Source organism: Leuresthes tenuis, unplaced genomic scaffold (assembly GCF_036924035.1).
Source record: "Leuresthes tenuis unplaced genomic scaffold, fLeuTen1.0.hap1 SCAF_1, whole genome shotgun sequence".
Taxonomy (NCBI): domain Eukaryota; kingdom Metazoa; phylum Chordata; class Actinopteri; order Atheriniformes; family Atherinopsidae; genus Leuresthes; species Leuresthes tenuis.
This window is the reverse complement of record NW_027325355.1, coordinates 4,590,612-4,603,088: the sequence shown is the minus strand read 5'-3', so window position 1 is coordinate 4,603,088 and position 12,477 is coordinate 4,590,612. Positions and strand designations below refer to the sequence as shown.

The 12,477-nt window shown below is 43.1% G+C and overlaps 2 protein-coding genes and 2 non-coding genes across 6 annotated transcripts in view; 1 reads left to right on the top strand and 3 right to left on the bottom strand.

The window, feature by feature from the left end:
• LOC140294513 (protein NLRC3-like) overlaps positions 1 to 12,477 on the top strand; it is a 1,060,349-nt gene that overhangs the window by 695,230 nt on the left and 352,642 nt on the right. The window lies entirely within an intron of this gene.
• LOC140278845 (NACHT, LRR and PYD domains-containing protein 3-like) overlaps positions 1 to 12,477 on the bottom strand; it is a 228,296-nt gene that overhangs the window by 47,560 nt on the left and 168,259 nt on the right. The gene's annotated exons all lie outside the window — the stretch shown is intronic.
• On the bottom strand, positions 292 to 364 carry trnak-uuu (transfer RNA lysine (anticodon UUU)). Its single transcript has one exon. It is a non-coding gene; the product is annotated as a tRNA-Lys (tRNA).
• On the bottom strand, positions 7,017 to 7,089 carry trnak-uuu (transfer RNA lysine (anticodon UUU)). Its single transcript has one exon. It is a non-coding gene; the product is annotated as a tRNA-Lys (tRNA).

Sequence of the window (12,477 nt, the reverse complement as noted above, 5' to 3'; positions counted from 1 at the left end):
AGTGAAAAAGAAAACGCGTCCTCTTTCATTTTAAAAAATCTGGACGTTCTTGCTTCACAAACTGTGCAGCAGAACATCAGGACCTTTCTAGGATGTTTGTTGGATACAGATGGTGGGTGTGGTGCATCCACAAATCACCCACTGCAACAGTCGTTGCTCAGGAGAAGCGTGGGGAAACAAAATTGAATGAAGTAAACGCACTTGTACTAAACTAATACTGATCAGTCTACCTGATGGTGCATTCATATTAGTGTAAGATGATAGTAACCATGGCATATTTGAAGAAAGCATTACCTGAACAGGGACTGGAACCCTGGACCATCAGATTAAAAGTCTGATGCTCTACCGACTGAGCTATCCAGGCTCAGAATGTAACAGATCACAGTTTAAGTGACACTTTTTATAAAAACACACAACCCAACTGGTTTACTGGCTGATACAAATGTTAAAGCTTAAACCTAACAGTGTGTAGTTTGGCCTTCAGTTTCTAATTCAAGCATCTTTGGTACCTGAGACACCAAACAGTCGTCCATCAGACACGTTTGGAGCTCCAATGAACGTCTCACGCTCTTGTATTTTTGGTGCTTGATCCCAGTTACCATTGTTGGACTCCAGCGGACTCCAGTACAATTCAACTGTCAGAAACGTTGTCTTGGCTATTGGTGAGTCCGCTCTGATTGGCTGTTCAGAACAGCGAATATGTCTACGAGGAAGTGTTTTCATTGTCTTTGAGAAACCTCGTCATACACAACGAAGAAGATCATAACCCTTGCTGTCTTTAACATATGTTTTAAGAGTAGCAGAAGTGGAGCAAAGAACACATTAGGTGCATTCCCACTGTAGGAACCTTTTGCAGTTCCTATAACTGGTTAATACACAGATTGTTCTTCGCTTTCCAGTTCATGAGAATAGTTTTCTTTGCGATACATAACACTGTGAGAACCATGTGTGCTGAGTTAATTTCCATGTTGATGTTGTCTAAGTCACCCAGTATGCACAGTGTGGGGCATGCAGGGATGCTACACTTTAGCCATGTTGATAGGTCCGCACAGACTTCAAGCCAGAACTTCTGGACAGGCGCACAGAACCACAAAGCGTGTGCATAATCATCAGGTGTGTTATCTGTGCAATGTGAGCAGATGTTTGAGTGTGTCAGACCCATCCTGAACATCCTTTGTCCTGTATAGTGTGTTCTATGAAGGATTTTGTATTGTATGAGCTGTAAATTAGAATTCTGAGTCATTCTGAAGGTGTTCAAACATATTTGTGGCCAGAAGCTATGACTAGAACTGATGGATAAATCTGCCTCCCATTTTGAGGATGGAAGAGACATTGTGTCATCTATTTTAGACAATAATTTATATATTTTTGATAGTAGTTTTGGGGTGCAGATGCTTAGAAATTCTGCTACCCTAATCGGGAGTTGTAAGTCTGGTTGGTGGAGGATATATTTCTTTGTTATTATAGACTTAAGTTGTTGATATTCTAGGAATTTATTGCTTCCTATCTCGTGTTGTGATATGAGCTCATCAAATGAAATAAAATGTCCATTTTGGATTATATGTTCCAGATGTTTGATTCCTTTGATCTTCCACAGAGTAAAGTTTAGCATTTTTTTGTTTTGCAGTATGTCAGGATTGTTCCAGATGGGTGTAAGCTTACATGGGACAATTGAAGACTTTGTTATTTTAAGAAATTCCCACCAGGCTGTCAGAGAGGTGCTGATGTTAATGCTTTTGAAACATTTGTGATGTTTTACGTTTTGACTAATAAGTGGCAGGTCAGAGATTTCCAGATTATCACACAATGCTTGTTCTATATTTATCCATGGTTCATCTATTGGGCTAGGTTTAAACCATTTTTATATATACTGTAACCTGTTGGCTAAGGAATAGTGCTGAAAATGAGGTAAATCTAATCCACCACAGTCCTTGGTCTTCTGTAGGGTTTTTAAACTAATACGTGGTGGTTTGTTTTTCCACAGAAATTTGGAGATGCAAGAATCTAGTGACTTAAACCAAGTAGCAGATGGTTTTATGGGGATCATTGAGAACAAATAATTAACTTTTGGTAGTATCATCATTTTAATGGTTGTAACTCTCCCCATAAGTGATATAGGTAAGGACTTCCAACGAGAGAGATCGTCCTCTACTGTCTTTAATAATTGCACATAATTTAGCTTTGTTAGCTCTGAGAGCCTGGAGGAAATGTTTATGCCTAAATATCTGATATTTCCTGACTGTAAAGTGATTGCAGGTATATTCTGGACTCTGCAGTTAATGAGCAGAACTGTGGTCTTAGACCAATTGATAGAGTAGTCAGAAAGTGCTGAGAATTTATTTATGAGTGTGATCGTGTGAGTGAGAGACGTTTGAGAGTTCTGAAGGAAAAGTAAAACATCATCAGCATAAAGACTTATTTTATGCTCAATATTTTGGGGTTGGATGCCTTTAATATTTCTTTCTTGTCTGATAGCAGCTGCTAAAGGTTCGATGAAAATAGCAAAAAGTGAGGGAGAAAGTGGGCAACCCTGTCTTGTACCTCTCTGCAGACTGAAGTTTGGAGAGGTTTGATCATTTGTCCTAACACACGCATTTGGGGAGCTATATAATATCCTTATCCAGTTGATGAAGTGTGACCCAAACCCAAATTTGTTTAATGCTGCGAATAAAAATTTCCAGTTCACTCGATCAAATGCTTTTTCTGCATCTAGAGAGACTATTGTGGTTTCCAGGTTGTTGATGTTAGAATAGTCTATGAGATTAATTAGCCTGCGAGTGTTAGTGGATGAGTGTCTACCCTTTATAAAACCTGTCTGGTCAGGATGTATTATAAGTGGAGTTATTTTTTCTATTCTTTTGGCGAGGGCTTTACAAATTATTTTGAGGTCTGCATTTATTAGAGATATTGGGCGGTAGCTGGATGGAAGTATGGGGTCTTTTCCTGGTTTCTGTAGCAAGATAATGTTAGCAGAGTTCATGTGTGGGGATAATCTGCCATTCTGCTTAACTTGTAATACCATTTTGTGAAATGCAGGTGCCAAAACAGTCCAAAATTCTTTGTAGAACTCTGCTGGAAAACCATCTGGTCCCGGGGCTTTGTTACTAGGCATATGTTGAAGGGCTTCATGGAGTTCTCCTATTGAAAGAGGTGAATCCAGAGCCATTGCCTGTTCGGTTTGTAATTTTGGAAGGTTGATATTACTAAGAAACTGATCTATGTTACTGTCTGATGGATCATTTTGTGATGAATATAAGGTTTTATAGAAGTCCCTAAAAGCATTGTTGATTACATCGGGGTCATGGGTGACATTTCCTTTTGAGTCTTTAACAGAAGTGATTGTTGTTTTCTCTTTGTTTCTCTTTAGTTGGTTAGCTAGGAACCTTCCAGATTTATTGCCGTGCTCAAAGTTCTCCAAGCGAAGTCTTTGTATGAGAAACTGTGTTTGTTTATCAATAATTTTGTTTAATTCAAGTTTAGCTTTTCTTAATTCATTCAGTGTGTGTTCCTCTTTGGAGGTACTGTAGACAATTTCTAATGATTTAATCCTGAGTTCTAAATCTGATTTCCTTGAACTTTCCCTCTTTTTCTTATTTGATGAAAAAGAGATTATTTTGCCTCTCATAACTGCTTTTCTGGCTTCCCAAAGAGTACAAGCTGACATTCCTGGCAGGTCATTATTTTCTAAATATACAGACCATTCCCTTTTGAAATAATTAATAAAATCAGGGTCTTTTAGTAATGATGTATTAAATCTCCAATTCCTAGCTGGTGGTGTAACTCTGTTATTCTTCAGTGTGATAGAAACTGGAGCGTGATCACTGATAGTGATGGGGTGGATTTTGGTGTCTGAAATATCCCTCATCAAGGAACTGCTAACTAAGAAATAATCTATTCTTGAGTATGAGTGGTGTACCGGTGAGAAGAAGGTGTATTCTCTAAGAGTGGGGTGGTGGGAGCGCCAAGCATCACAAAGACCAAAATCTTTCATATACTGTTTAACAATATTCGTGGACTGCCAGTTCCGCTGACTTCCTGAAGTACTGAGTCTGTCTACTCCTGAGTCTAATACCATGTTAAAGTCCCCTCCTATGATGAGTGTGTTATCTGAGTGATCAGAGAGTGAAGTGAAAAAGGAGTGAAAAAATGAGGGGTCATCCACATTTGGACCATATATATTTGCAATGCATAAATTCATATTTTGAACAGATAAATTAACTATTAGAAATCTACCTTCTGGATCTATAACTGTGTTGTTTACGGTGAAATTTACTCTTCTATTTATCAGAATGGCTACACCTCTTTGTCTGGAGTTGTAACAGGCTGAGTACACATGAGGAAACTGTGCTGTGGTGAGAACATCAGCTACAGTCTTTGATAAATGAATCTCCTGTAATAAAACAATGTCCGCCTGTAAATCCTTCAATTTATTGGAGATTTTTAATCTCTTCTCCCTGGACCCAGCTCCATGCACATTCCATGAGATAAACCTCAGTGTGGACATGCTCAGACTAACGCAGTGAGTGCTGGATGCTTGCTAAAAGCATCCCGTGCGTGTGTGTGCATATATGCTTCCGTGAACATGCCATTGTTGGTGTTTCAGTTGTCAGTATGAGCTTGCTACAATATGTACTTGCGCTGTCGATGCTGTGTGGAACTTGATTATGTGCTCTGCTCAAAACTCTATGTGCGCCGTGCTTGTTAACATTACTTATTAAGGTGGAAACGCAGCGGGTTGGGGAAGAAAGACAGAATAGAAAAACAGTGCAAAAGAGTGGAAGTGTGAGATAGAAAAAGGAAAAACAAAAACAAAAAAACATACCCAAATAAACAAATATGAACTGCATACATCCTATGCTGGTGAGACTGGCAGTGAGCTATATATTTTGCCTTGATAGATAACTGTGAATTGGATAGATTATTTCAGAGTTACTTATGTACCATCTATGGTGATATGATTTATACAAGTTAACGAATACAGATCACCTGGAGTTTAGAAGAGCCAAGGAGTGGTTTCCTGGTCGCGGTACAGCTGCCCGTTGATGAATAACTTGACAACTTGATAACTTGACAACTTGATAACGCGATGACAGCTCGGGAGCCTCCTTCCATGAACTTTCTCCGGATGGGGAACAGAACCCTGCGTCTTTCCAGGATTTCTTTCGGAAACTGGTCGTTGACGCTGAAGTCCGTTCCTCTCAGCTCCCTGCCGCGGCCCCTCACCCGGACCTTCTGTTGGAAATGCTCGAACTTGGCCACAATTGGTCTCGGTCGGCGGGCATCAGGTCTCTTCCCTCCCAGGCGGTGGACTCGGTGAAAAGTAATGTTTTTCACTACATCTCCTGGAAGTTTCAGCTGATTTTGAATGAAGCTTTTCACTGTGAGTTCAGGATCCTCGTCTGCCTGCTCCGGAATTCCAGAAAACACCAGATTGTCCCTCATACTACGAGCCTGGAGATCAATAATTGATTCTTTCATCCTCTTGTTCTCGTCAGAGATCCGGCTCATTCCCTCGGTGAGTGATTTCACCGATCCTCTGAGGGCTGCGTTTTCTGCAGCCAGCGTCTGCACCTGTTGCTGGCTGAACTCCAACGACTCCCGTAATGCCCGGAACTCTCTGTGTAGAATTTCTAACAGAGACATAGGGGCGTCGAAGCTGGATAATTTGTTATCGATCGATGTTAAAATGTCCGTCGAATCATTACCAGCTGGAGAAGTCGCTCCGGGTGACTCTTCATTGCGACTTCTCTTTGAAGTTGAAGCCTTGCTGCTAGCAGATGGGGTTTGGTTGGTTTTCCCCATGACGATCCTGTCAAAACACTCGTCGATGAAATCCGTGAGGCTCTCCAGGCTTTCTTCACTGTACTCCAGTGTTTTGTTTTTGTTTCACCCGATAATATATTTATTTAAACAGTAGTTATTGGCATAATTATAATCTTACTATATTGTTTGCTGTATTTGAGGCGCGCCTTGTTTGAATCTGCCGATAGTCTCACACAATCTCGCGACACTACAGCATCACACACCCGCTTTTTTCTCCACCTTGCATGATATTTCTGAATAGCCTTCAGTTTCTAATTCAAGCATCTTTGGTACCTGAGACACCAAACAGTCGTCCATCAGACACGTTTGGAGCTCCAATGAACGTCTCTCGCTCTTGTATTTTTGGTGCTTGATCCCAGTTACCATTGTTGGACTCCAGCGGACTCCAGTACAATTCAACTGTCAGAAACGTTGTCTTGGCTATTGGTGAGTCCGCTCTGATTGGCTGTTCAGAACAGCGAATATGTCTACGAGGAAGTGTTTTCATTGTCTTTGAGAAACCTCGTCATACACAACGAAGAAGATCATAACCCTTGCTGTCTTTAACGTATGTTTTAAGAGTAGCAGAAGTGGAGCAAAGAAGCATTCCCACTGTAGGAACCTTTTGCAGTTCCTATAACCTTTTGAGAAATAGGGCCGTTTTTTCGTGCATTCGGACATACAGGAACTAGGGACCACAGCACTCAGTTCCTAGAACCATTTTAGCTCCTTCTCCGAGGTCTTTTCTGGGTTCCACAGGAACATGACGTAGGTGTTTGATGGCTGGTAGCTCCGCCCCTTGTCTGAAATGTTTACTCATGCAACACAGACACAACCGGCACCTGTTTAATAAGTTAAACTTATTAACGTCGTCTCCTTTGTCCGCGGGGCTCTGCTCTCCTTCTTGTCTTCATGAAAAGAAGAAGTATCGCCTGCTGCTCGATTCTTCATCTCCTGACTCTCGCTGTGCGCTCTTCCAGCCTCCATCTTAGACGCCTGATGTGATCGTCCATGATTAATATCACCGTCATGCAGACCACGAACACGGTGGCCTCCTCGCTCTCCATGTTAGCGTTGTTTTGTTTTCTTCTCTCCTTACTTTTCACGGGTTTTGTTGTTGAGTGGCGCTAAAGTTACATGTCTGTTGCGTCACATCAATGCCGAAGTGTAGGATAATGCAATGATTGTAACTACGACATATTCAGAGGTAGCATCGCCTGAACAGGGACTGGAATCCTGGACCCTCAGATTAAAAGTCTGATGCTCTACCGACTGAGCTATCCAGGCTCTGAATGTGACAGATCACAGTTTAAGTGACACTTTTTATAAAAACACACAACCTAACTGGTTTACTGGCTGATACGAATGTTAAAGCTTAAACCTAACAGTGTGTAGTTTGGCCTTCAGTTTCTAATTCAAGCATCTTTGGGACCTTAGACACCAAACAGTCGTCCATCAGACACGCTTGGAGCTCCAATGAACGTCTCTCGCTCTTGTATTTTTGGTGCTTGATCCCAGTTACCATTGTTGGACTCCAGCGGACTTCAGTACGATTCAACTGTCAGAAACGTTGTCTTGGCTTTTTGGTGAAGAGTCCTCTCACATTGGCTAGAGTTGTCGTATTGTAGGCAGTAAGTACAGAGGATTCTGGGAGTAGAAGTAATAAAACGGGGGCGGCAGGTTCTGAAAGTTAAACTCTGTATCCAGTCTCCATTAATGTTTTTATTTTAAAGTGTTAAGTTGAATGAACCCAGCAAGCTCGGTTACTTTGGTGGCAGAGGTGATGTTTTTATATGTTTAGACTTTTGCCGGTCCATGGAAGTTAGCTTGCTGTGTGAGTTAGCGCGAGGCTAAGTTAGCATCACGTAGCGTGGAGACATGACCCTGTCAAGTTCAGTTGGTCTCTGTTTGGTGGATCTACCCGCTCCTTTTGCTGGTGACGGAAGCCAGAGTTTCCTTGGCTGGAGGGACGGGAGATGGCGGCGACTACTACGGTGAGCTCACGAGGATTCCTCCAACCTGTTTGAGCAAGTCTGCGTTTTTGCTGGTCGTGGAGGCATTTCCCGACTATGGAGATTTGGCACAAAGAGAGGAGAAGTTTCGACGCTTCTTCGCTGGTCTGGGTCCTGCTCTGAAAGCTAAGTTCCTTGAACATTGTGCCACTAATCCGGCGGCCGAGGCAGTTGCGCCTGTGGTGGAAGGAGGTGCCAAGCCAGGTCGTCCCAGATGACTTCTGGTGCTATTCATCAGATTCAGGAAGAGGTGTCGTCAAGGAGATTTCCAGGGGCAGGAGTCCCAGCCCAGGGTGAAGAATGGAGTCACAGTTTCAAAAGTTAAACTCTTACCTACTCAATGACTTCAGTACTTGTAAACCCAAACAAAATGTTCTTGTGAAGAGTAGATTGCCTGCTGTGGAATTAAGCTTCCATCTACTGGATATTTGCTGAATCTGCAACTGTAGGCCAAGCCGGTCAGTTTCAGGGCAAAGCTCCTGCAACACCAGCTCAACATCAGTCAATGCCATCGGTTCATGTTATCCTTTTTGCTGATTCCTTGATTGCAGATAACAAGCTGAGTATTGGCTGATACCGATGTTAGGACGATATATCTGTGCATCCCTCCATGAATCCATGAAGCTGAAAATGTGTTTCTGAATGAAAGAGGCAGGTATGTGCAGAGTGAACTTTCTGCTCAACAGTGAGTGTTTCTCAGACAGAAAGACACTTTCTATAAAGATACAGAGGAATGAATTGAGCAGAGTGCAGGATGCAGAGGTTCTTCAGTGAATGTGGTGCTGAAGGTGTGGAGGTGGATCAGTGTGTCAAAGGAGTTTATCTTCATGGGATCATGCAGGAGGAGAAGACCTTGTCATCAGTGAGTTAAACTGCAGTTTAACTCTGCTGTGAACAGCCTGAACAACACTGCTGCAGCTGTAGTTTGTTCAGTGAGTTAAGGGCTCGTAGCTGTGAACCAGTTGATGATTTTAGCTCAGAAAGGCAGTTCATACAGGTCAGTGGATCCACTGCTTGGAAAGACTGCCAGACCTGTTAGGCCCAAGTGCATTGTGGGAATGTTTGGCAGCGATGTCTGTCCATGAGATCTACATGAAATCACATCTGTCTTAGTGTGGAATTCTAACCTGAGCGACCCTAAGACTCCCCGGGTGGAGTTCCTGGGGTTTAGGTCGGACATGTTGTTCTGACTGAGTGACGCAGAGCTGGATGCCGTCTTTGCAGAAATCCAACTAAGTCCCCCAAACACAGGACACAGAATGATGAAATCATTCCTTCATGCCAGGGGACTGCTGCTGCAAAGTGAGTCTGATATGAAGTGGATCCTTATGTGAAAGTCCTCTGTAAGCTGCATCAGTGCAGTCTCTCTGCTTTGTGTCAAAGAAGCTGTGAATGAACCTTCTTCAGATTTAGATCTGATGCATTATATCTTCTTTTTCTTTGTCCTTCACACTGAAATAGATGCTTCAGCCGTTTAACTGTTCATCTGTCTGCTGCAACAAACAATGGAGCATCTCCAGTGCTGGAGAGCTTCCTTGGTGCCATCAACACGTCTGGTTTGCCATCACCTGTGCGCTCTGACAGGCTGCTGAGAATACTGAGGTCGCCCATTTCATGGTGGAACAGCGAGGAGAGAACCCAGACTCACACGTTCCTGGAAGGAGTGTCCGTATCCAACGGTGAGGTTTCCATAGCGATGAGAAAAGCTCTGCAGGAGAGCACATAACGAGTGTTATTATTCCCCAACGTTCATCCTGCTGTTCCTCTGCAGGACTCTCACTGGCCTCATTCACAAACTCTGCTTTGTCCTCCATTACTGACAGAAAACACTGAACAAAGCATGAATGACATCTGTCATCTGCTTCTGTTTTTTCACATTTCCTAAATGTAAAGTATATTTGAGGGGGAAAGATCTTCAGACATGTTTTCCTTCTTCTTATTTCTTGTGTTGGAACTGTTTGTATTTGCAGCAGCATCAAACATTTTCAGACTTAGTTTTTCAGGCGAGTGCTCCACCAAGACCAGATTAGGCTGGACACACATTTCTAAAGCCATCACTGAACTTATGAGCATCAGTTTCCTCATTGTAGAGTCATAACATCCAGCAGCTAGAAGTTCTAATTCAGAGCAGAAACATCTTCTCTTCCTGCTTGGAATGTTTCTCTGAATCATGTCTCTTGTTCTTCCAGGATAGAACGCTGATGGACAGATGTTTCCGTTCCAGTCCTTGACCCATTCCATACTCTGTTTCTCAGCCTGGAGAGAGAAGGGCTTTTGACCCCTGATGATGAGTCATCTCTTTGCTCTCCACTGGGCTTTTCTGCCTCAGCTGCAGAGGCAACTTGCCTTCTTCATGGATGCTTGGAACCTTCACGGCCTGAGAGCAGCAGGCAGCCAGTCTCCCCACCAGCTTTGGACATCATTCAGACACCTTCAGGATCCCGATCAGGTGTGTTAAAACAGCTGAGTGCATCATATCAGGAGCCATTATTTAAATGATACATTTAAAAGGCCTAAAATGATTTGGCGAGATTACAGAACTTAATATTTATACTGAGGAGAACTGATTTCATAGCTTCAGTTTAAAACTGCAACTGAAAATGTTTCAGTGAAACATCTGAAGATGCCAAAGCTTTTGTTTAAGTCTCCAGAAAGCCTACAAACTATTGAATAAGCTTAAAGCTGTGATGGTGTTTTATTTGTGTTCAGGTGGAGGCAGACTGTGGGACTGACTGGGATGGAGCACACGGCTCTGATGACCTCGGAGGTGAAACGGACCGAGTTGAAGGAGCCCAAGTGCAGCTTGAAGGACACCTGAGCGAGAACATGGCCAGGTCACCTGACCCCGATGTTCCCTTCATGGATGCACTCCACATCTATGCAGCCGCACCACAGCAGCTGATGCAGCCACAGCAGAACTGGACGAGTTCACCAACGTTCACACACTGCTGGATGGAAAAGTGCACCAAACACTTCATGTTCAATCGTCTTTATTCACCAAACTTTAACATTTGTAAATAAAACTTCAGATTGAAATGTTTGTTCTCAGTTCTCCTGAACTGTTACCAACCTCACACACTTCCAGTTAATGAGGTAAAGCCTTAACATGGCTCACTGCTCCACAGCCTTCAATGAGCAGCATGAAACAGAGGAACAGACTAACTGCTACAACTTTGAAATGTTCAACTTAGAGACGCTCAGTTTCTCACATTATTCACATCAGATCATTCCAAAGCCAAAGTCTGTACTTCTAACAGACGCTTGGAGCTTTTCTCTGAATGTCTGCTAGCTTTGGCTCTTCAGAGGCAGTTTCAGCAGGTCCTGCAGGCTGAGGCTACAGGCGTGGTCATTTCAGGAGGAACTCCTGCATACAGGTGCTGGGGAGGTATACTCCAACCTGTCCACAGCTTCAGGAGTTGGTGCAGTTCCTGAGAGGAGCCCACAGAGACACAGTCAGAAGTATTTAAAGCTGCCAATAAGATGCTGAACAGCAGAACTTTCTCAACTTTACCCAAAGATCAAAGAATCTCTGCTTCACCTGTAAAAAGAAACTGGTCTTTCTGCGGTAAAATAAAACAATGTTTCCATCATGTTACCGGGTAGATTTTCCACCACCAGGTTTCAGAAATATGGAGTCAGTGTGAAGAATCAGCAGCAGCTTTAGGAGATGAACATTGTTCAGGTCTGTTTCTCTGAGAGAACATTTACAATCTGAGCATTTTCAGTGTGGTCTCTCAGAAAGCCTGAGCTGCACGTCTCCTCCAGGCTGCTGTGCTCATCCTCACTATCTGGCATCGGCCTCATGATCCTTTTCAGGATGGTCTGAGAAGTAAAAACAGCCTCAGAGGCTGTAAACTGAAAGGGTTTATTAACAGAACAGAGCAGCACTTTTATAGAAGCACATTTTATTGGATAGAACATTGGAGGCTTGTAATCTCTGAATGATAGAACTGCAACATGTTCCACTTAAAGCCTTATTCCACTTTTATCAGTACAATCCCAATAAAAGCCCTACTGGTACTGATGGAAGCAGTCGGCATGTTCAGGTGAGCAGCCTCTGAGTCCACAGCTGGCTGTGCAGATGTTGGAAAAGGACAGCAGCTGGGGGCAGGACGCTCTTTGATCATGTTGGGAACACCGCTGTCTTTCAGCCCCTGACGTAGCTGCTCTATTTGTGTTGGTCTCCGTTCGATGACCTACAGAAAGGATCAGAGAGTTTGCAAAGCATCATTTAGATGCAGCTGTTGGTGGAAAAAAGAGACGATTGGATCAGTTTGTTCTGCAGTTAATATACATTCAAATCTTTCTCCACATGTACTTCATTTCATTTTTATTTATTCAGACCGCATGCTGCAGGATTTTCTCTGTTGTCATCATTAATGGGAGGAAGAGCCCAGCTGAAGGCCAGGCTGTTCAGCTCACATCGCTCCGGTGGAGTCGGCTCCCTCTGACTATCAAGCTCCAGTTAACAGCGTGAGGCAGCGTTCCATCACTGATGCGCTCCATGCTTTCTGTGGTAGATCCAAAGTCAACATGTCTGCATGATAGCACCAGAATAATCAGTTCAAGTTCATTTCAAGAAGTTGCATCATGACTAAATACAACGATGACTTGAAGGAACACTTGCTGCAGATGCCACATCAGCAACATCTGGATCAGGGCA